The 22,992-nt window shown below is 39.4% G+C and overlaps 1 long non-coding RNA gene across 1 annotated transcript in view; it reads left to right on the top strand.

Annotated features, from left to right (window-relative positions):
* LOC139042160 (uncharacterized) overlaps window positions 1–21,212 on the top strand; it is an 85,511-nt gene extending 64,299 nt beyond the window's left edge. The window contains exons 2-3 of the long non-coding RNA XR_011498481.1: window positions 20,531–20,587; window positions 21,166–21,212. This is a non-coding gene — a long non-coding RNA (uncharacterized lncRNA). The remainder of the gene's footprint in view (window positions 1–20,530; window positions 20,588–21,165) is intronic.
* Window positions 21,213–22,992: the final 1,780 nt, after the last annotated feature.

Below are 22,992 nucleotides of genomic sequence, written 5' to 3'. Positions count from 1 at the left end.
TCCAGCAAGTACGTCATTCAGTCCTCAGAGCAGAAATGGCCAAAGGACGCTTTACATGCTGGAAATGAAGCCACCGCTTCCTAGCTGTGGGAGCCTGGTAAGCTGTTGAACTTGCTCAGTTTTCTCCCCTGTACAATGGAGATAATAATAGTATCTACCCATAAGGTCGATAGGGCATTGGATGAGTTAGAGCATGTAAAGGGCATAGAGTGGTGTCTAGCACCCGCTAAGCCCCCAGTAGATGTTGGCTCTGGTTGTCATTTGACACGCAGAGCCTGGCTTGAGTCAATGTGACCCCGAGCCCAGTGATGATTTAGTGCAATGACGAAGCGAGCCGAGGACCGCAGACTGTAAAAGGAAGCCTGTCTCCTAGGCTGAAATTCACACCTTAAATATGCAGTTACCAAAAGATAATCTTACCGCGGATGTTTCTAAGACTAGAGGGATAAAACTTAACTACATTTCTGTTTAACTAAAACGTACTGAGTGATTCCCTATGCTGCATCCTGGAGGTGCAGAGATGGCTAAGCCGTGGTTGCTGACTTTAGAGACTTCGAGTCAGGGAGATGCAGACTTTCCTTATATTTGAGTAAGTGGCAGGATAGACAAACGATATTGTAAGAAGAACATTATCCTGGTTGAAGCAGATATTAAAGGGTGAAAGGGTATTAAAAACTTTAAACCTACAGAGATTCAGTTATGAGATTGTTGATTCAAGGGTACTGAAAAATGTGGCTCCTGAATCAGTCTTGAGGGAGGCTGGCTGTGTGTCACAGGAGGACAGTCTGCTGGCATTTTATATACGATGTGGGAAACCCGGGAGCTGCTCCTGAGCCTCCCTGGTTCTCAGTGAGGCCGACGCCATCTAACTGGAAGAATCGCTCCTCATCTGCCTGGCAGGTTCAGGAGGATGCGGCCGCCCCCGGCTGGTGTCTGTCTGCAGCAGAGCTTACCGGCTGCTCTGAAGGCAGAGAGGACTGTGGAGCGAATGTGCAGAGCACGTGTGATCTGGGAGAAATGTATTTCCCACGGGGACAGGGGCAGCTCTGCTCTCTGTAAAGGTGACTGATAAAGTATTTTTTTACATCTACATAGCACTTTACACGTCCTTTATTGTGCATGAAAGAAATAAAAATCTGATGTCAACAGACTGTGGATATCTTCTCTTCTTACAGAAAGTGATCCATCACGCTGTAATGAGAGGTAGGACATCGGATTGAATTTTCACCTTTGCTGTGGCAAGCGCTTCCGTGGGTCCTGTACCGGATGCAGCCTGTGCTCTCCCCTCTTCTAGATGTCGCCACCACAGCGACCAGTTCTGCACGGTGAAACCGTCAGCACTTCCCTGCGCCTCTTGATTCCTGCCCTGGGGCCTCTGATGCTGGGTTGTGGGAGGCCCATGGGTACCTGTTCAGCACTCCCACAGGAGCACCTTGGAAGTCTAGGGGAGATAATATCCCCAGGGAAACCCTTAACTCGTGGGGGATGGGGCTGATGGATAGACGCTGCTCCTTTCTTCCCTGCAGCGGGGCAGTGGGCGGGGTTGGCGGTTCCCAGACACATTTCATCAAGCTCCTTGGGCAGTCCCATGGGATTGAGCCACCCATGTCTGCTGTGGTAGTGAACTTAGAAAGTGCCCCGGATTGGCTGTTCCTGTCTCATCCTCCTGTATCCGCACATCTGCCCTGTGTGATCACGAATGAAACCATGCTGCAGGCTCTGCTTTTTCAGGAGCCTGGATCAAGACAGGTCCCTCCTGAGCTTCTCTCATGCCCTTGGCGCCTCTTCATCACAGAAGGCTCTTCCTTTCTTGTTCACTGGGAATCTCCCTTGTGGCGATTTGAGTCTTCTCTGCCTCAGGAAGTGGTCCTCCCTGGGAAGTCCTCCCAGCATGGAACACGGATATTTATGGAGGACCTTTGGGGCTGGAGATGGGAGGGGCCTTTCTTTTTCAAGAAAACTCACCCTTCAGGATGTTGGTCTTTTTGTGGCCTCCAAAAAGCCAGTTTTGAGATGGAAAGCTGACAAGGGACCCATCAGTTTTCGGCTATGCCACTGATTCCTTCCCTGGTACACGAAATCTTGGCTTTGCTTATTTGGTGGAATATGACCAGAAGGGAGTAAAAATTACATATTTTTAATATTTTAAAAATATTACCCTTGTTACTCAGGCAGTGGAATTCCAGCATAAAGAAAAAATAAATGTGAACCTCTTACAGAGGAACTGAAGCCAATGTGCATGAAAACACACACACTGGGTTTTTGGCAAAAATTGGCAGGACAATTTTGGGGTACTTCTTATAATATTTGGGAATTCTAGGTTCACCTCAACCAATACTTAGGATATTGATGCCGTAAGTGCATCAGGGAGACCCGTCCTGGTATCTGGTATTCATATTAGCTGTTTGAATGATCATATTAAAGTAGCCATAGTAATAAGGGATTCTGGGAAGATGTTGGCACTAGTGGTGGCAGAGTTTTCTGATCTATGCAAATTTACACATAAAAAGAGAGCACTAGATGGCAAAACCAAAAACTATGGATGACATTTACAGCAAAACTGGTGCCCAGGTATCCCCACAAACTCTAAAACACCAATGAGCAAAGACAAAGCGACAGCAGCCGCAGAGCTTTGGAGTATCGGTGTCCATGTGGAAGGATGCAGAGAAAGTAACGGGGCATTTGGCCAACTTCAGAATAGCGGCACCCCAAAGTAGCCAACAGGGGTTCAAGGGAAAGTGAGCGGACCAATTTGAAAACCATAGCTGAGACCAGGAGGGGTCATGCCATCTTCTCTCCTGAAGGGAGGGTGGAAGGGGCTGGAGCGGACTAGCCTGTATGGACGCTCTTAGCTTGTCCCTTCTAGGATAGGGCCTCATACTGAGAAGCAACTGCTAGGGAAGGAAATTAAGTTGAGCTGAGTGGAGGCAATAGAGAGGAAGGAAAGAGAAGGTCCAGATAAAAGTGCTGGAGGGGAACAGAGACAGGACGTCTCAAAAAGCAACCTCCAGGGCCAGCCCCACTGGCCTAGTGGTTAAATTCAGTGTGCTCCACCTCAGCTGCCTGGGTTTTCTTCCCGGGCACAGATCTGCACCACTTGTCAATGGCCATGCTGTGGTGATGGCTCACATACAAAAAAAAGAGGAATATCGGCAACAGATCTTCGCTCAGGGTGAATTTTCCTCAGGAAAAAAAAAAAAAAAGAAAGAAAGAAAAAGAAAAAATCAACCTCCATATTTTTTAATGCTTCAAGAGAATGACAGAAGGGGGAGCTCTGTGAAATTAGAAAAGCTAACCCTTTCTTCTAAAATTTCAGGAAAATTAATTTCACATAAAAATGAGCAAGCAATTGAGGTCAAATCCCATACTAAGTTGTTATTTTTAAAGGGAGATTAGAGAGCAGAATAGTATGTCTTCAGACAATGAAAACACACATAAAGTCGTGCCCACAAAACAAATCAAAACTCTCACGTTCTATTTCAGAGTAAGGTAAAGGACGCCAAGAAAATCATACAAGTCGTGAAAGAACAACATAAATCAGAATTAGAAAAACAGAAAAGGTGCCAGAACTTTTTTAAGAATAAAAGAAAACATCGTTTTAGAAATTAAGACTAAACTAGAAGGAATAGAAGAACAAACAAAACTATAGATAACATCTTAAAAATAGTTAAAAGGAGGGGCTGGCCCCGTGGCCGAGTGGTTAAGTTCGTGGGCTCTGCTGCAGGCGGCCTAGTGTTTCGTTGGTTCAAATCCTGGGCGTAGACATGGCACTGCTCATCAAACCTGGGCGTCCCACATGCCACAACTAGAAGGACCCACAACGAAGAATATACAATTGTGTACTGGGGGGCTTTGGGGAGAAAAAGGAAGAAAAAATAAAATCTTTAAAAAAAAATAGTTAAAAGGAGGAAATTGTTAAAAATAAAAAATAAATGAGGAAAGAGATGAAAATATTCTAGAGGAAGTGATGAATGTTGAGGCCAAGATGGTGCAACCTGCAAAAAATGAGTCCCTGAGGAAGACGGCAAGGGGAGCAAACAAACGCTCAAAGCTATAATTTTAGAAAAGTTTCTGGAATTTAAAAAATATTTGAAATTGCCTATTGAAAGAGCCCACCGCCTACTGAGAATATTGATCCAGAATGGACGTTAATCCAGAGTGAGCAACACCAAGACATATTCCGGTAAAGTAACTGGACTTAAAAGAAAAAAACTATTATGGTAATCACTCAAACTTATGCAGTGATGTATGTCAATTATATCAAGAAAACTGGACAAAAAATGGAAAACAATTCCTTTGGCTCCCTAAACGAGAAGCACAAGTGACTTAAAACGGAAAGTCAATTAAATTATTGACTTTTTTTCGCAGCAGCACTTTATGCTAGAAGAAAATGGAGTAGTATGTTTGAAATACTCAAGGAAAGGACATGCGAGCCAAAGATTTTATATCCAGGAAACCTGACTTTCAAGTATACAGGTTACTGTTATCAGTTTGCAAGAACTCAGAAAATAATGTTTCTATGAACCTTTTTTGAAGAATCTTCTAGAGAAAGAGCTTCAGACAACCAAAATGCCTAGAAAGGCATCAATATAAGGACTGGTGGTGAACATTAAACATATAATTACTTACAAATTTTAGACTAAATGAGGGTGAGAGAGAGCGTGGTATGTGATGGTATGTGCGCTGACGCTGTATGGTACAACTACAAAAAATGGAGGAGAAAGGAGAGAGCATATGCAAGATTATTTTAACTGTTCTCTGTAATTCGGTTGGCGGTGGTAGTATTAGTATTGTTAATCTGAAGATGTTGGGTAACTTGGGATAAAGAAAATGAGTAATTGTGAGATATTCTAATTGTCATCTATTGTGTTTTAGAGGACCAGAGTAGAATGGTCTAGAAGTATAGAAGAAAGGAGACGTAGGTATAATGCAGGCGAGATTATGTTAAAAAGCAGTCTTGAGTTTAAATGAGAAGTTATCAGTATAAACCCATAAGCTATTTTATTTAGAAAAATGTTATATGTGTGTGCATTTGTGTGTAAGTGTATTTCTAGTTCTGACTAATGAAAAGGCCTAGGACTGAGCGAGCACCCCCAGTGCCCAGATTGTAGCCTTACAATATCATTTCCCACTAAAGGAAACCAGGGCTCTCGGAGAAATGGCTGGTTCCAGATCTGGAGCAGAGAATGTACAAGATGAACTGGAGCATCTTGTCTAGCCACATAATGAGGAAGCTAGCAGAGACTATAAGGACTCAGAAGCTAATTTGAAAAGACCCCTACTGGCCAAGTTTAGGACCATTTGCACTACAATAAGGGAAATATTTGTAATGGATCAAAGCTTATCACAGTCTGTTTAAATCCATGAGTGCATAATGATTTTTAAAATAAAAACTCGGTTGGTCACCTTCAAAGAATGATAGGGGTCCAATTAATTATCTTGTAATTCATCAATAAAAGGAAAGATTCAAGCATTTAATCAGCCTTTTCTAGGTGACCTGGGACAGTGGCAACCAGACTGTAGAAGAGAGGAGGCATCTCTTTATAAAAACATTCCACCTAATAAGTAAAAAAGAATTAGAATTAGAATGTCATCATTTTAATGAATTTAGGCACTGCACCTTGACAGCTGCTCACATCTGATAGAGAGATCATCAGACTATATGTGCCTCCTCTTGAAAGACCTCAGAACCACCTATGCTATCACCAAAGGGACTGAACCTGAGTCTGATCCAGCCTTTAGATCCAGCTACCAAGTTGTAAGAAACACATAGGAACATGTTGAATTACACTAAGGGTATCAATCAGCAAAACCAACCTGTGAACTCTACAGGTCAAGTGCCCTAGGTTTTTCAACAGATAAATTGTAATGAAAAGCAAGAGATGGAGAGAGTCCTGTAAAATTAAGAGAGACCTAAAAGATGTATTAAATTTTTATTTATTTATTTTATTGAGTTAATGATAGGTTACAATCTTGTGAAATTTCACTTGTACATTAATGTTTGTCATTCGTGTTGCAGGTGCACCACTTCACCCTTTGTGCCCACCCCCCACCCCACCTTTCCCCTGGTATCCACTAATCTGTTCTCTTAGTCCACATTTTTAAATTCCTCACATGAGTGGAGTCATACAGAGATTGCCCTTCTCTATCTGGCTTCTTTCACTTAACATAATTCCCTCAAGGTCCATCCATGTTATTGCAAATGGAATGATTTTGTTCTGTTTTGCAGCTGACTAGTATTCCATTGTATATATATACCACATCTTCTTTATCCATTCGTCTGTTGATGGGCACTTAGGTTGCTTCCATGTCTTGGCGATTGTAAATAATGCTGCAATAAACATTGGGGGGCATAGGACTTTTGGAATTGCTGACTTCAAGCTCTTTGGGTAGATACCCAGTAGTGGGATAGCTGGGTCGTATGGTAGTTCTATTTTTAATTTTTTGAGGAATCTCCATACTGTTTTCCATAGTGGCTGCACCAGTTTGCGTTCCCACCAGCAGTTTATGAGGGTTCCTTTTTCTTCATAACCTCTCCAACATTTGTTACTATTTGTTTTAGTTATTTTTGTCATTCTAATGGGTGTAAGGTGATATCTTAGTGTAGTTTTGATTTGCATTTCGCTGACGATCAGCGATGATGAGCATCTTTTCATGTGCCTATTGGCCATCTGTATATCTTCTTTGGAGAAATGTCTGTTCATGTCTCCAGCCCATTTTTTGATCGGGTTGTTTGATTTTTTGTTGTTGAGTTGTGTGAGTTCTTTATATATTATGGATATTAAGCCTTTGTCAGATATATGACTTGCAAATATTTTTTCCCAGTTAGTGGGTTGTTTTTTTGTTTCAATCCTGTTTTCATTTGCCTTGAAGAAGCTCTTTAGTCTGATGAAGTCCCATTTGTTTATTCTTTCTATTGTTTCCCTTCTCTGAGAAGACATTAAAAGAAGACTTTTAATACTGATGTCAAAGAGTGTATTGCCTACGTTTTCTTCTAGAAGCCTTATGGTTTCAGGTCTCACCTTTAGGTCTTTGATCCATTTTGAATTTATTTTGGTGAATGGTGAGAAAGAATGGTCAATTTTCATTCTTTTACATGTGGCTTTCCAGTTTTCCCAGCACCATTTCTTGAAAAGACTTTCTTTTCTCCATTGTAGGCCCTCAGCTCCTTTGTCAAAGATAAGCTGTCCATAGATGTGTGGTTTTATTTCTGGGCTTTCAATTCTGTTCCATTGATCTGTGCACCTGTTTTTGTACCAGTACCATGCTATTTTGATTACTGTAGCTTTGTAGTATGTTTTGAAGTCAGGGATTGTGATGCCTCCAGTTTTGTTCTTTTCTCTCAGGATTGCTTTAGCAGTTCGGGGTCTTTTGTTGCCCCATATGAATTTTAGGATTCTTTGTTATAATTCTGTAAAGAATGTCATTGGGATTCTGATTGGGATAGCATTGAATCTGTAGATTGCTTTAGGTAGAACGGACATTTTAACTATGTTTATTCTTCCAATCCATGTGCATGGAATGTCTTTCCATCTCCTTATGTCGTCATCCAATTCTCTCAGAAAGGCCTTGTAATTTTCATTGTATAGGTCTTTCACTTCCTTAGTTAAATTCACCCAGAGGTATTTTATTCTTTTTGTTGCGATTGTGAATGGTATCGTGTTCTTGAGTTCTTTTTCTAATTCGTTATTAGAATATAGAAATGCTACTGATTTATGCAAATTGATTTTATACCCTGCAACTTTGCTGTAGTTGTTGATTACTTCTAACAGTTTTCCAATGGATTCTTTGGGGTTTTCTATATATAAGATCATGGTGTCTGCAAACAGCGAGAGTTTCACTTCTTCCCTCCCTATTTGGATTCCTTTTATTCCTTTTTCCTGCCTGATTGCTCTGGCCAGGACCTCCAGTACTATGTTAAATAAGAGTTGTGATACAGGGCATTCTTGTCTCATTCCTGATTTCAGGGGGATGGCGCTCAGTTTTTGTCTCTTGAATATGATGTTGGCTGTGGGTTTGTCATATATGGCCTTTATTATGTTGAGGTAGTTCCCTTCTATGCCCATTTTGTTCAGACTTTTTATCATAAATGGCTGTTGGATCTTGTCAAATGCCTTCTCTGCATCTATTGAGATGATCATGTGGTTTTTATTCCTCAGTTTGTTGATGTGGTGTATCATGTTGATTGATTTGTGGATGTTGAACCATCCCTGTGTCCCTGGTATGAATCCCACCTGATCATGATGTATGATCCTTTTGATGAATTGCTGAATTCTGGTTGCCAAAATTTTGTGTAGAATTTTTGCATCTATGTTCATCAGTGATATTGGCCTGTAGTTCTCTTTTTTCATGATGTCCTTGTCAGGCTTTGGTATCAGCGTGATGTTGGCCTCATAGAATGCGTTAGGAAGTGTTCCATCCTCCCTAATTTTTTGGAATAGCTTGAAAAGGATAGGTATTAAATCCTCTCTGAAAGTTTGGTAGAATTCCCCAGGAAAGCCATCTGGTCCTGGGATTTTATTCTTTGAGATGTTTTTGATTGGTGTTTCTATCTCTTTCCTTGTGATTGGTCTGTTCAAATTGTCTGCTTCTTCTTGAGTGAGCTTTGGGAGATTGTAGGAGTCCAAGAATTTATCCATTTCCTCTAGGTTATCCATTTTGTTGGCATATAATTTTTTGTAGTATTCTCTTATAATCTGTTGTATTTCTGTGGAGTCTGTTGTTATTTCTCCTCTTTCATTTCTGACTTTGTTTATTTGAGCTTTCTCCCTTTTTTCCTTTGTAAGTCTGGCTAGGGGTTTGTCAATTTTATTTATCTTCTCAGAGAAGCAGCTCTTTGTTTCATTGATCCTTTCTACCACCTTTTTCGTTTCAATAGCATTTATTTCTGCTCTGATTTTTATTATTTCTCTCCTTCTGCTGACTTTGGGCTTTGTTTGTTCTTCTTGCTCTAATTCGGTTAGGTTCAGTTTAAGATTGCTTATTTGGGATTTTTCTTGTTTGTTAAGATGTGTCTGTATTGCGATGAATTTTCCTCTTAATACAGCTTTTGCTGTATCCCATATGAGTTGGTATGGCATGTTATCATTTTCATTTGTCTCCAGGTATTTTTTGATTTCTTCTTTAATTTCTTCAATCATCCATTGCTTGTTCAGTAGTGTGTTGTTTAGTCTCCACGTCCTTGTGCCTTTCTCAGCTTTTTTCTTGTAATTAATTTCTAGCCTTATAGCATTATGATTGGAGAAGATGCTTGTTATTATTTCAATTTTTTTAAATTTGTAGAGGCTTGCCTTGTTTCCCAACGTATGGTCTATCCTTAAGAATGTTCCATGCACACTTGAGAAGAATGTGTATTCAGCTCTTTCAGGGTGAAGTGATCTATATATGTCTATTAAGTCCAATTGTTTTAGTTTTTCATTTAGCTCCACTATTTCCTTGTTGATTTTCTGTCTGGATGATCTGTCCATTGATGTGAGTGGGGTGTTGAGGTCCCCTACTATTATTGTGTTGTTTTTAACATCTTACTTTAGGTCTGTTAATAGTTGCTTTATGAACTTTGGTGCTCCTGTGTTGGGTGCATAGATATTTATAAGTGTTATTTCTTCTTGATGAAGTGTCCCTTTGATCATTATATATTGTCCCTCTGTGTCTCTCTTTACCTGCCTTATTTTGAAATCTGTTTTGTCTGATATAAGTATTGCAACACCTGCTTTCTTTTGCTTGCTACTAGCTTGAAGTATTGTAAAGACATATAAAATTTTTTAAAAGGGCATGGCAAGGTGTATATGAGGGGTACACACTTGGTGATAAAATCACCAAAAAAAAAAAAAAAAAGCAAAGCCAGGATATTGGTTCTTTTTGGGGAATAGGACGGAGCTGATGCCGGGACAAGGCACACAGAGGGACTTCTGGGGTCGCCTGTAAATTTGTATTTCTTGACCTTGGTGCTGGTTACAAGGTTTGTTTATTTTTTATAATGATGTTTATTTTATAATAAAAAGGTTATAAAAGAAAAAAGTAATGAGAAGGTGACTAAAATACTTTAAGAGATGTGTATAGTGATTTTGTTCTATTAAGGCCCCATATTGGGGGTTTTCTGGTCTAGGCAGACATTTAGCCCCACAAGACCCAAATCAACCATGTTTGGCACTGTTTACTCACTCCAGTGAGTCATCCTCTTTGCCTCCCTTCCTCCACACAAGGACAGCCTGGGAACATGCTGACCTTCCACCTTGATTGGCTTTCCAGGGGGACAGAGCAAGAATGTTAACCCAAGGTCAAATTTGTCCATAAAGAAGGTGAAAGATAGTTTTGTTTAGTTCTTTGTTTTTTAAACCCATTACTTACACCCTCTGAGACTTAGAGAACCATCATCCTTGCATTTATTTTCACCACATGCCTTTCAAGGTACCTCATGTATAAACTAAGGCAGATAAACAAGGTGAGTATCAAGGCCTCTTTCAGCTCTCATAGTCGGTATTTGACATAGAAGAATATTCACTTCTTACTCTTCATATGGAGATAATATGAAACAGAGAGGTTGAACGGAATTTTCCAGGTCACACAGAGAGCTGGAGGCTCTGCTAGGCCACCTGGTGAAATTTATTGCCAGTGTAATTCCTCCATTTGCTTTGTTTTCAATGCCATGATAGAAATGGATTTTATTTATAATTTTTTTGCAAGGACCTGAGAAGAAGCGCATTGTTTCTGAAGCATAGGAATTCAAGGTATATTTGGAATGGTGTGTTCTCTGATTCAAACCCCTGAAACACCAGAAGAGCTTTTGACAGAATTAGGACATGGGAAGCAAAAAGTCAATTAAAGCGGATTTTTTTCAAGAGCCACATAAATGTTATAAAAGTGCCACATACTTGAGCCATTTTAGCAGTTTTCCATCTGCTTTTGTTGTCTCAGAAAGAAGGAAGTTTTTCTGGCATTTCTCTGAATCGTCTTCAGTGACTTTTGGATCATCACAGTGAGTGGGGTGGTCCTAATTCTCAATGTTCCAATTTGACTCTGAAGTTTAGAGCAGGATGCACTAATTCATTTGATTAGTTTCGCCCCCTTTTGGCTTGAAAAAGAAAAGACTGTGAATTCAAGTAGCATTGCGGGTTGTCCTTCAAATACGTTTTCCACAGGCACCCATCTCTTTGGGGGCATAAACAGGCTGTTGCTGAACAGACAGACATTCAGGAGATTCTATAAATTGAATCTTCCATCTTCTGCTAATACGGCTTTTGGCAATAAAGCCATTATCATGAAGCGCCATAAAAGGCATCTCTTTTTTTTTTTCATCTGTTGCCTACTCAGCATGGGGTTTATTGCTGTTTAGAAGTCTGATTGCTAAATGCTAAACTAGTCAGGTCACCCTGCAGTAAGTGGATAGATGGCTCTCTGATATGCCACCTGCTGTCCTTTGGGACAACTGGCAAATTTTTTGGTGGCGAGACCTAAACTGGCAACAAAGCCATGCTCCCTTATTTTTAATCGCCGGTTGGACATTGGCTAATTGGCACTAATGAAGGTCAGTAGACGCGTAGTCTATGAACTCATGCAACTTAGGTACTTATTAATTACCCATTGGAGTCTGGTGCTGTGAAAAAAATCTAGAGCTGGATAAAATAGAAATTCTCCTCTCAAGAGATTTACGCCAAAGTCGGGGAAAAAATACTGAACAATAAGAAACAATTTGAGAACCTCCAAATGCCCAAGTCCATTCATTTTGTAAAGACTTGACATTACACTGGGCACTTTGTTAAGTGCTCTTTAGATGGTTCGTGGTTATTATTATTATTAGAACCACAAAGGCAGGATTTTAGAGTGAACAGAGGGCGGGCTGGAGTATCGATAATGTCCAAAAGGAGGAGGTCTTTGGAGAATCGAGGGGGTTTGCACAGAGAAGGAGTGTGAAGGGAGCACAGTGCAGATTAGTCAATTCTCAGTTTAGGATTCGGTGTTCTTGTGTCTAAGTCATTCTTCCACCTGCTTTCCACCTCCCAAAAGTTTGTTCTTGTTGCTTCTATTATTCATCCTCTTCTTGTGGCTTTGTCTCTTTTTTTTTTTTTTTTGAGAAAATAACTTTACTATGGTTTTAGTGAGGTTTTCAGAGTAAAAGTAGATGTGTATGTTCAAATTATCATTTTAATTTTTTTAGAGATTTTTAAAGAGATCTTTTTAAAAGAGAAGTAACTTCATTTTTTTTGAACAGATACATACTCATTGTTTTTAAGAAAATCAAGCAGAGGCCAGCCCAGTGGCGCAGTGGTTAGGTTCGCACTTTCTGCCTCTTGGCAGCCCGGTGGGGTTCACCCGTTTGAATCCCAGGTGTGGACATGGCACCACTTGGCAAGCCATGCTGTGGTAGGCGTCCCACATGTAAAGTAGAGGAAGATGGGCACGGATGTTAGCTCAGGGCCAGTCTTCCTCAGCAAAAAGGAGGAGGATTGGCAGCAGATGTTAGCTCAGGGCTAATCTTCCTCAAAAAAAAAATTTCTTCTTTTATATTCTGGAAAAGATTGTGTAGAATTGATATCATTTCTTCTTTGAATGTTTTGTAGAATTCACCAGTGAAACCATCTGGGCCTGGAGATTTCTTTTCCTGGAAGATTTTCTAAACTAGGCATTCAGTTTCTCTAATAGTTTTATGACTATTCAGAATATCTGTTTCATCTTGAGTGAGTTTTGATAATTTGTGGCTTTCAAACATTGGCCCATTTGATCTAAGTTGTTGAGTTTCTGTGTGTAGAGTTGTTCTTAGTGTGCCTATCTGTAGTGATATCCCTGTTTCATTCCTGATATTGGTAATTTGTATCTTCTCTCTAATTTCTTGGTGTATCTTGCTAGAAATTTCTCAGTTTTATTGACTGTTTCAAAGAATCAGTTTTGATTTCATTAATTTTCTCTATTATTTTCTCTTTTTACTTTCATTGATTTCTGCTCTAATTTTATTGTTTCCTTCCTGCTGTTTGATTTGCACTTAGTTTGCTCTTCTTTCTTTAACTTCTTAGACATAAGATTAGATTATTGACTTAAGAGCTTCTTTTCTTTCTTTCTTTTTTTTTTTTAAGGAAGATTGTCTCTGAGGTAACATCCACTGCCAGTTTTCCTCTTTTTGCTGAGGAAGATTAGTCTTGAGCTAACATCTGCACCCTTCTTCCTCTATTTTGTATATGGGATGCTGCCACGGCGTGGCTTGATGAGTGGTCCCTGCCCGGGATCTGAACCAGTGAACCCCAGGCTGCCGAAGTGGAGTGGGTGACTTAACCACTACGCCACCAGGCCGGCCCCAAGAGCTTCTTTTCTCATATAAGCATTTTACACTATAAATTTTCCACTAAGCACTACTTTTTTCTTTTTTTGAGGAAGATTAACCCTGAGCTGACATCTGCCGCCAATCCTCCTCTTTTTGCTGAGGGAGACTGGCCCTGAGCTAACATCCGTGCCCATCTTCCTCTACTTTATACATGGGACGCCCGCCACAGCATGGCTTGCCAAGCGGTGCACAGGTCTGCACTGGGGATCCAAACCGGCAAACTCCAGGCCACCAAATCAGAACGTGTGAACTTAACCACTGCTCCACTGGGCTGGCCCTCCCACTAAGCACGACTTTAACCACGCCCCGCAAATTTTGAAATGTTTATCTTCATATTCTTCTAATTTAGAATATTTTCTAATTTCCTTTGTGGCTGTCTCTTTGACCCATGAATTATTTAGGAGAATGTTGTTTAATTTCTAAGTTTTGAGGAGGGGATTTTTCCTTTTATCTTTCCATATTGATGTCTAGTTTACTACAGTTATAGTCAGAGAATATAGGCTGTATAATTTTAATTCTTTTAAGTTTGTTAAGACGTAGTTTATGACCCAGGATGTGGCCTAACTTGGTGAATGTTCCCCGCACCCTTGAAAAGAATGTGTATTCTGCTGTCCTGAAGTGAAGCCTTCAGTAACGTAGATTTAGATTCCGTCAGTCCATGGGGTTGACTCGTTCTCCTGTATCCTTGCTGATTTTCTGTTTACGAGTTCTGTTAACTACCAACAGAGTGTTCATGTCTCCAACTCTAATTGCAGGTGTGTCTATTTCTCCTTTCAGTTTTGTCAGTTTTTGCTTCGTGTATTTTGAAGCTCTGTTGCTACATGCATACACATTTGGGATTGTTATGTTTTCCTGGTTAGTTGATACTTTAATCATGGTGCAATGTCTCTTTTTATCTCACATAATTTTTGGTTCTAAAATCTACTTTGTCTAATATTAATATAGCCATTCCTTCTTTTGATTAGTGTTGTCATGGTATATTTTTTCCATTCTTTACTTCTAACATATCAAATTATTATGTTTGAAGTGAGTTTCTTTTAAATAGCATTTAGTTGGATCATTTTTACCCATTCTACTTGATTTATCTTTTAATTGGTGTGTTTCGATTGTTTACATTTAATGTAATTAGTGATATGTTTTGATGGGTCATTTTATTGTTTTCTGTTTGTTCCTTCTTTTTTTATTTCCTGTGTTTACCTTTCCTGCCTTCTTTTGGGTTATTTAAACTTTAAAAGAAAAATCTAACTGACAGTTCTAAGAAATAACATGAAGAGACCTCTTGTACAGTTTGTCCATTTCCCCCAATGATAACATTTTGCGAAACTATAGTATAATATCACAATCAGGATATTGACATTAAGACAGCCTACTAATTTTATCAGATGTCCCCTGTTTTACTTGTGTTCATTTGTGTGTGTATGTATATTACGTTCTGTACAATTTCATTGCCTGCGTATGTGTGTGTATCCACCACCCTAGTCAAGATACTGAACAGTTCCAACACCACGACGAGCCCAAGGGTCCCTGTGTTTCTCTCTTATAACCATGTTCACCTTCTTCCAGCTTCCCCTGCCCTAATCCTTGGCAGCCACTAATCTCTTCTCCATTTCTAAAATTTTATTATTTTAAAAATATGATAAAAATGGAATCATACAGTATATAACCTTTTGGGATTGGCTTTTTTTGCACAGCATAATTTTCTGGAGATCCATCCATCGTTGCATGTATTATTAGTTTGTTCCTTGTTATAGCTGAGTAATATTTTATGGTATGTAGGTACCACCATTTGTTTAACCACGCCTGCAGAAGAACATCTAGGCTGATTACAGTTTTTTGTAATTACAAATAAAGCTGCTATGAATATTTTTGTAATATTTAAAGGTTTCAGTATTCCATTTTAGTTTATCGGTTTTGGTTTTGATAATATCTCAGTATAATTTCATTGCTCTAGGAATTACAATAAACACACTTAACTTTTCAGTTTATCTAGAATCAATATTTTACTACTTCCGGTGGAATGTAGAAACTCACCATCATATAGATTCTATCACCCCTCTGATGTTATAGTTGCCTTATGTAGTAAACCTTTATCTACCCTGTTGGATTCAGGCTGAAATCTTCAATCAGATCTATGGGTTATGGTTCCAATGGCAATTCCGTTTGCAAAGCCTTGGCAGTGCTATGGGATTGGCCCCCATATGCATTCCAAGCTCGTAGGGTTTATTTTTGTTTTTATTTTGTTATTGTTGATAACAAAGATAGCTATTAGACAAGTGGAAGAGTGAATTTTAAAGGAATTGATTGGAAATCTGATGTTTGGCTTTTTCAGCTCATTGGTTTGAAATAGAGCTTTTCGTTAATGTTAGAAGATATGTATAACTGATAAAGAAGACATCCAGATTTTTCTGTCTCTTTATGTTAACCAAATAAAAAGTACCTTAATTTGTTCACTCTATAATAATAAAACCCTTTACATCTGTATAGTGCTTTTATGCCTTAACATTAGTTCTTTAGATTTGATAATCGCAGGCTTTCTTTCTTATACGTCAACATCTACACGTTTCTTTTTGAGAAGAATTATTTTTATTTCACTCTTTTTGGGATTTCTGCTGTCTATCTTTACTAATTATCTACGTACCATTTTGCCAAGTGTCTTTAGAATGGTGAAAGCTTTGCTGAATAGAAATATCTATTCTAGACTAGTAATCAGCCCCAATAGTTGGTTTTTAAATATTTTCGACTTTCCTTGTTCTTTTTATTTTATTTCGTCATAAGCATCGACCTTTAACTTAACGCCTTTATGAGAAAGGAGAACCTGGAGTTCAGAACTAGATTTATCCACAGGTACACTGCTTTTAACTTTCACTTTTTATTAACAAAGCTAATGTGAAAGCAAAGTGTTTTCTGTTGCCAATTTAGCTTCTTTAATTAAAAATGAAAGTTATAAGGTAGAAGTGCCATGGGTGAAGTTCTAATGTCATCGGAATGGGGAAAACGGGTTTAAAATTGAAATTGTTGGCCTGGTGGTGACTCTGTAGTATAGCAACAGGAGTTTTGACACTTTATTTAATGGAAAACGGATACCAGTGCCTTAAACTCTTCCAGTATTACCTTCTTAAAATTATAAAACTATAAGAGGCATGACTATGAGAAAAGCTCTGATGAAAGCCAAGGTTGAAAGATTAAAGCGTGAGTACTTGGGGTTTCAAATTCTAAACGAACGTGTGTTCCCGTTCGTAAATGAGGTCAGGCAAAGCAGAGTTCCTCCTCACTTTTACCAACCCTGTAAAGCTGGCAAGTGTCCGAAACAAGCAATCATGCTGGAATATGCTGCTCCCAATTATAACAGAAGCCCAGTGAGAAAGCCCTGGTATAGTCTTTGCACCAGTGGGAGTGGCTTTAGGAGTTTTAATTTTTGGGGGGTGAAAAGCAAAATACTCAGAAAGGTACTTTTTATGGAAAGTCTTAAGACCCCCTTCCCCCCACCCTGGCCAATTTACAATTATATCAGAAATTATCTTTTCAAACAGTAGTTTCCCGTTCATGAAGACCTCAACTTATTGAGATTGGCGTAACTGTCGCTGCACAGTCCACTCAGTAGAATTTCTAATATTTTGTAGAATTATTTTCTTTTCCCCCAGAAAAAAACCAAGTGCCATACCAGACATGTCATTTTACAAAATATTAATAGATTTTTCCAATATCAGTATTATACACAGAAGTATTTCAGGCGTACAAAATGTTACATCTACAAAGACTTTAACATAAAAATGTCCTCGGCTCAGGGCTCACAGTAAAGTGTAATAGTGAAACTCAATTAATTTCACGGTAATTTATCATCCTTAAAATTTAAAGCAGGAGGAGGTGAAGGGTCTTTCAGTCAAGTTCCTTCCTCATGTCTTCCAACAAGAACTGAAAGCTGAAATTTAGTGAAAACAAACTAAAATATGGTATATCTGTGTGTGTCTTTATCAGGCACTTTTTTCCCCAAGCCCACAGGTTGGTCCTTCTTGACTTTCTTGATGAAAGCTGTAGACGCTGAGTCCCAACACCCACACCCCACTGGCCTTCAGGGCCCAGAAAACTGGAGGCACCCCATCCTCTCCCAAGTCAGACCCTAGGCTCAGCCTGTGGTGTGACAAGGAAGGGGCTGTGGGCCCCTCTGTCCCGCCTTCATAGGGCAGAGTGGGCCGCACACAACAGGAAAGAGACTGCAGCCCTGGCCTGAGTCTCTGAATAAGCGTCACAGCCTTTCCAAGGCCGCCTCATCTTCTGCTCTGTTATTGCTTCGATTGAGCTGGTAGGGAATTCTTCCTCTTTACCCCACCTTCCAGGGATGGCTAGAAAATGGTCTCCACCCACTTCACCTGGAAATCCACAAGGAGGACGCTCGGGTCCTGTTGACGTCCGGGTATGTTTCCAGCGGCTTTGCAGGTTCGTCTTGGGTGTGATTTCCAGTACTGTGCTTTTCTGCATTTTCCCCAAGCGATTCATTAGTATTTTGCTGTTGTAGAGGGTTATCATTAATATCCAAATTAATAGTCAAGGAAGCATCCAAATTTAGGGCAGCGGTTTTTCTACAGGAAATTGGGTTAGTTGCTTGCTTTCCTAACAAAGCTCATTTTGCTGCATTTCAAATTTTTAAATTTATTTTAAGGAATAGTTTTATTGTTTTTATCTGTTTATAAAATGAAATACATACTCATTGAAAAATATTACGAAATCCTGAAACATATAAAGACCTGAAAAATATAGAGTTTTGGTAGCGAAAACTATCCATCATTCCACTTCTTGGGGACAGTGTCTCTTTTCATTTGATTTAAATCCCTTTTTAGGTAACTAGAAATACAGCCGTCTCTATGTGTGTGGTCCACAGCTATACTCCTCGGAACATTCCCAACTCCCTCGTCCCTCTGCTGGCCCAGTACCCCGCTACGTCAGCCCTACTTTAATGTTATCACCGCAGACCTCAAGTGGGTCCTTAGCACAGCCCAGTGTAGGAGTCCATTTCCCAGCGGGTTCACTCTGCCACTCTCCAAGACCACTCTTTTATGCCTTCTTATCTCTCCTCCAATCTTTAACACCCTTTCTCTTCCTCACATTTAAATAACGACCTCGTTTCCTACGTCTCCTCCTTGCTCCTCTATTTTCATTTTCTTTCTTTTCCCACCAGTTTCGTACAAGGAGGCTCTGGTGAGGCAGGAAGGAAGCAGTGATGAGACAAGAAGCTGATCTCCGTCAGCAGCTCTAGTAACTGGGAGGGTCCGGTGCCTATTATCTAGAGGAGGAAAAGCTCGTGTGTGTCAGGAGGCAGTTTGTACATCAGAAGCTGCCTGGGACAGCTGTGTGTTTGATGGCGAGGGTCCAGCCACTGCAGTCAGGATGGGGGACAGGCACTGGTGGCAGTCACGGGGCAGCTCAGGGCTCCTCTCTGGGGAGAGAGGGGAGCCCCCATTAGTCCAGCACCAGGAGGCTCCTCCTTCTGCCAACAGTGAAGCTGTCTCCTCTCCCATCACATCTCCGCGTTGGTGTCAGTGTCCAGATTCACGTCCCTCTGATGAAGGTCTCTGCCCTTGATCCGTGTAAGCCGGCACAGTGTGGCTTAGCATTCTCCATTTTGTCTGTATAAAACGTGTTGCTAATAAATACAGATTAGAACCAGGCAATTTTTTTCTTTTGGAATTTCAAGTCAAATATTTTTTGTTTTTTGATTTCTTTTTTATTAAGGCCTAATTAACATACAATTTATATTAGTTTCAGGTGTACAACATAATGATTCAATATTTGTGTATATTGTGAAATGATCACCACAGTAAATCTAGTTAATATCTGTTACCAAACACAGCCACAGGATTCTTTTGGTTGATGAGAACTTTTAAGATCTACTCTCTTAGCAACTTTTGAACATGCAAAATAGTATTATTAACTATAGTCACCATGCTATACATTACACACCCATGACTTATTTATTTTAAAATTAGAAGTTTGTACCAGGTGAATCTCTTTACCCATTTTGCCCACCCCTCACCCCCAGCCTCTGGCACCCACCTGTTCTCTGTATCTCTGTTCTCTGTATCAATGAGCTTGGTTTTGTTTTTCGTTATTCCATGTATAAGTGAGATCATAGAGCATTTGTCTTTCTCTGTCTGATTTATTTCACTTAGCATAATGCCCTCAAGGTCCATCTTATTGTCACAAATGGCAAGATTCATTCTCTTTTATGGCTAAATATAATAATGTTTCATATATATGAATATACATTTTTTCTTTATCCATTCATTTGTTGATGGACACAAGTTGTTTCCATATCTTGGCTATTGTAAATAATGCTACAGTGAACATGGGGGTGCTTATATCTTTTTGAGTTAGTCTTTTCATTTTTTTCAGATAAAAACCCCAAAGTCAAATTGCTGGATCATGTGGTAGTTCTATTTCTAATTTTTTAAGGATCCTTCACACTGTTTTCCACAGTGGCTGCACCAGGTTACATTCCTACGAGTGCACAAGGGTTCCCCTTTCTCCACATCCTTGCCAGCATTTGTTATCTCTTGTCTTTTCAAGTTAAACATTATTAATTTTTATTTTCTTCTTTACGTAGCTCTTTAGGTCCTAAGTATATCAGCACGTGCTAAATAGCATGGCAGAGGGGATCCTGCACACGTGGCTGGCATAGTTATGTGATAGATGTGGGAAGATCTGTTAGCAATAAGGATTGACCTCATTGTCCAAGAGATTTGGGGACTGAAAGTTGGGCACCACAGGATATTTTGGGATCCAGTAAGTGGGAAATGTGCGTTATGCACATTTCTTTTCTGGCTTTATAGTGGCCACTTCTCTATCAGATGAGTTGGGTTTCCTGGAAAGAAAAGATTGGGGGCACAGATTTACTTAGAGGGCCTAATGAATGTGGCGGACTCAGTGTACAGCATCTTATACGGAAAAAAGAACAGGAACATTTTTAAACTTAAGAGTTAGCCGTATTATAAGTAAAGTGGGTTGATTTTTTTAAACCTACAGTAGATTTTATTTAAAACTGAATATTTAGCAGTCGATTGGGTAAGCCTAAAGGCTTGACATTACACGTCTATGAATTTAGGCCTTGCGTTTGACACCTTGGGTCCTATGCTCCTTCCTTTGCTATTTTTTAACTTACTGCAACAGACGAGGGGCTCTTAAACCATCTGTTAACCTTTCCTTCTCCTTTTTTTAACCATATAGAGACGCTCAAGGCAAGAGGACCCACAGCCAGCAAGACTGAAACAAAAAGCAAAGGAGGTGAGCATGGCTAGAGATCATCGGGTTTGACATTTCAAGGTTTGAGCCTATTAATTTTTTATGCCCTGCTACTTGTATATCGTTAATAAAAATCTGACGAAAAACTTTTTAGGATGTATTTGTTGCTTTGGCTTTGATCTTAATGTTTGCAAACTAATACATTAATACATGTGAAGCCTTAAGGAGTTTTTCTAAGAGAATATTTCCATACATTATATTTTCATTTCCATTTGAGGTAGCTGGGCCTCTGTGGGGTTGTTGATGGCAGTGGCATTCGATTTTGGTGGGAAATGCATCTCTTTGCCTGCCATTAAATGTTACTTCCTGGGCACTTGAAACCTTGTCATCAACATTTTACCCAAATCCACTTCCGTAAGAGCCCGCACTTCTAAGATGTGTTGCCATTTCAAATTCTTCATTTTGAAAAGCTATGTGAAACTCTGTTTGGTTATTTGCGATAGTAAAACTAGTTCCAAGTCCCGGAGTCACAGGGCTTGCTGTCTGACTATTAAAATTTCACATGGATTCGGCCGCAGGGATCCGCTCAGCTGAACTCACCCATCTTTGCTTTCTTTAAGGTGCCCGTTCTGGAGGCGCGGCGTCTGGACGAACTAATTGAGTTGTGGTAAGCTCGCTTGTCTGGAAATGGAAGTCGTGCCAATGAAACATGCCATTTTGTTACTTATCTACATGTCCCCAAATGCAAAATGTAGGCAAACAAAATGTTCCCTGAAAACTTCTAAATAGCATTTGAGCCTTGATGTTCTGATGAATAATTAGATTCTATTTTAAATTTTTCTTTATAAAAAAATAAGTAGATATGAAAGCTGAATGATTACTTATTAAAAAGTGATTGCTAACCCAATTTTGAACACTTTGAGTGACACGTGGGAGCTGTTGAAATGACTCTCTAAGTTGCACTTTACTCGAAAGTGACTGAAATTCTTTGAATATTTATGATTTATGTCAAGTACTATACAACCTTCGGTAGTTTTCAAATTTTTATCCTTGTCTATCATTTTCTGATTTATGAGTGGTTAATTATTCAGATAAATGTGAAGTACCTTTTTCTTAGAGGAGAGGGAATGGATAAAAGCATCCTACACAGGAAAGCAAAATTAACTCGCTATGGTGATCATTAAAATAACCACCGATCAGATCAGAGTGATTGTTATGGAAATTCCTTTTACTATGGTTCCAAAAAAGATGAAATTGCTATAAACATGGTTATTTTTTAGATCCACTAGAGGGAGTAATGCTGTACAGATGTATATTTTTTAATGAAAAAGATTGATTTGTCTCTGAATTAGCAAAGAAATTTACGGTAGAAGAATTACCAGAATTCAACAACTGTGATGGTTTGTCTCGCTCTTTATTTAAGAATGTTTCGCGGTGGCTAATTTCAACTTGAAACCAGCTTTTCGGTGACAGAGGGGAGTGCTCTATACTTTGACGCATTTGTCCTACTTCTTTCTCTCTATCTAATGAAATTCCTTAATTTTTAAATTCTGCTTATTGTCCTGAGGCAATTTTGATATGCAAATAAGCTTTAGCATGAAAAAAACGGAAGCTTTTGAGATTTTGACTTTCATTTTTTGTACAGATTATGTGTTTGGTACAGTAGCCCCACAACAGGGAGTAAATGATGACAACCTCGCTTCTACTGTGGCTTTCAGGAGCAAGTGCTGACTGCAGACCCTGCCCCCAGACCTCCGGGGGGTGTCCCCAGCCAGCGCTCCAGCTCGGGGTCAGTGATGCCCTCCCAAACAGATTTCTTCTCATCTTCTGTCTTCCACGAAGCAACGAAGCTTCAAATTTGAATGTGTTTTATTTTTCAAAACTTTAAGAATTTAAAGTAATCCATACACATGCTTTTACAAATTTTAAGAAACACTGAAGGGCTTATAATGAAAAGCAGACTCCAGGCACAACTTCCTTTCCTCTCGTATCACTCCTCAGAGCGGCCACTTTATAAAATAAAGTTTTTATTGAGGTGAAATTTACATACAGTGAAACACACAGTTAACAGTCTTCAGATAAATTGGTGTTGGTACCGTTGTGCAACTACCACCACACTCAAGATACAGGTCATTTCTATCCAGAAAGGGCCCTCATGCCTCTTGTCAAAGTTAATTCACAGGAGTGACCATTAAAATGACCACTGATTAGAGCGATAGCTATAGAAATTTCTTTTACTATTGTTTCAAAAAAAGATGAAATAATAATAAATAAGGTTATATTTTAGATCCACTAGAGGGAGTAATGAAGTCCAATTTCTCAGTTTCTCTTTTCTCTCTTATGCTTTTAATATCATATCTAAGAAAGCACGGCCTAACCCAGGTCACTAAAATTTACCCCTATGCTTTCTTCTAAGAGTTTTATAATTTCAATTCTCAGATTTAGGT

This window comes from Equus asinus, chromosome 26 (genome assembly GCF_041296235.1).
Source record: "Equus asinus isolate D_3611 breed Donkey chromosome 26, EquAss-T2T_v2, whole genome shotgun sequence".
Classification (NCBI taxonomy): Eukaryota; Metazoa; Chordata; class Mammalia; order Perissodactyla; family Equidae; genus Equus; species Equus asinus.
This window is presented reverse-complemented; position numbering and strand designations above follow the sequence as displayed.